Consider the following 2249-nt stretch of genomic DNA (forward strand, 5'->3'; position numbering starts at 1 on the left):
GAGTAATTACTCCCCCAGCTGTGACTAAGTAGCTGCCTACCTGGGAAATATGGTTCTCAGGCAGCATGGGGCAGCTGCCGGAGAGGCTGAGGACTATCTCGGGGAGGTTCCTTGTCAGTATCCTGGAAAGGAGCCACCCAAGAAGTGGACCCAGAGGCCCGCCCTGCGGAGTAGAGGGTAAGACTGCTGGGCTGTAGCAAAAGGATGTTTCTTTCCCTCCTACAAGGTGAGGAGGAGAGTCCAGGTTGCCGGAGGCCCCTGTTGCCAGGCCATATAGAGACTGCTGGATAGAGTGAAGGAGACCCGGCAAGCTGGGAGACTGGGCTGTGGAAAGGCCAGGGTGTCCTAATGAGCCCTTAGATAAGGAGGGGAGGAACGGCCCCCTTTGTACACCAGCACCAGAATGTAGGGGAAAGGAGAGGAACTGTGATGGGCTGGTGGACTTTGTACCGCTAATGTTGGGATGATGTTACGTTCACGAGGGAGGCGTGTAGCACCATGCGGTGGGTGGCACTCACTGGCGGTGTCACCTAGTGGTTAGGGTACTAGGTCTCTAGTCACCTGGCCTCCAGGGTCTCTCACTAGCCACCATCTTGTGCCCTGACAGTCCGCCTTTTGGTGGCTGACAACCCAGCCTGCCGCTCAGGTTCCCAGTTAGCCATATCCCAAGGAATACGGCGGATCAGCACTCTGCCGAAGGGCAGGCATGGCGGGGAAGCACCTTCAGTCTGTTCAGTGACCCCTGGAGGTGGCCAGTCCCAGTTGTGCAGTTTGCAAAGTCTTTATGCTCTCGGGGTTTCCCCAAGGGGGCATCCGGAAGAGAAGGTTCTTGTATGCTCTGTAACAAGGTGGTTGGTAGAGGAGCCCAGGGCCTCCACTGGGGTCCTGCCCAGGGCCATGTGAGAAGCTACAATGTCCAGGCCCTGGGAGTGCTTTATGGCTGCCTCCCGGGGCTGCTTCCTACCACTCCCTGCCCCACCAAAGTCTTACAGTTTGATGCAGTAGCAAAGAAAAGGTGAGGAACTGGACCCTCAGCTGCCCGAGCACACCAGGCAGGCAGGAGTTCCTCCTAAGGAAGGGTTTCTGCAGCACCCATATCCAGGAGCTCTCAGGGTCTGTTGCTCTCCCTGCCCTGGCAGGTCCCTTCTGAGATGTCTGTCTCCCTTCTGAACAACACCTTCAGCTGTGGCATCCTCAGCAGGTGGGGATGGGCAGGGCCGGCTGGACCCGGACTTGCTCCTTAACCCCTTCAGATCCAGTGTGGGGTTTACACCCTCCAGCACATACTGTTAAGCTAAAATGTGTCCAAAACGGGGTGGAATGCCAGAGCCGCAGTGTCCTGCGCCCTGTTCCCGGAAGCAATGGAGCTGTGCTATGGGATCACAGGTGGCCTGGCTGTGGTCATCCACGTGCAATGGAAGCAGAGTGTGATGGGCTCTGGGAGGGCTCCTGCAGCAGGGGCATTGGGTCAACAATTTAGAGAGGCTGGATTGTGGTCAAAGTTTAATGAAACCCTCCTGTTTATCACCTGTCCCTGCACCGGGCTTGTCCCCTTCTCAGCCCAGCCAAAGCTTCATGGTAGCTAGTTCCATCTCAGTGCAGCCTCCGACCTGGTTTAGTTAGACCCTGAGCTAATCAGCAGGGTGATAGTTTCCTACTCACAATTGGCAGTTGTAATTAACAGAGCTGCAAACTATGTCTTTCCCACAGGGGGGCAGCACAGCCTCTTTTCTTTACCACCACCACAGCGGTTACAAAGTCCTGTTCAATCAACTGTCCTTGGACTGCCTCTGGGAAGAGTGCCATACACGTCCACTAGGCCAGGTCCCACAGTCGCCCCCTCCCGGCTGCAACTGCAGGCCTAGGGTTAAAATCAGCCTTCTGAACGAGATGAGAGATTGGGGGTTATTTACCTTCCCCTCTCCCCCAGGAAGCTAGGGTACCGTATAATACGGGAACAGGGCCGGAAACGCCCACATCTTGGTGGGATTAATGTCACAGCACTGCCCTGTGAACCATGGGATGCTTCTGGGAATAGCAGGGAGACGGCTGATCAATGCCGGGATTCTATCCCCGGCATGCTGCCATCTTCTGGGCATGACGGTGCACAGCAGGCGGCCTGGGTTTGGGTATGTGGGAAGCCAGATGTTTCCAAAGCTTATTGCCCACCCCACCCACTACTTGCCAAGAAATCCTGACTAACAAGCAGAGCATTGCTGACTTCACATGGAGACCCAGCTGCTGAGACA

This window comes from Lepidochelys olivacea, assembly GCF_965140295.1.
Source record: "Lepidochelys olivacea isolate rLepOli2 genome assembly, chromosome: 4".
Taxonomy (NCBI): Eukaryota; Metazoa; Chordata; order Testudines; family Cheloniidae; genus Lepidochelys; species Lepidochelys olivacea.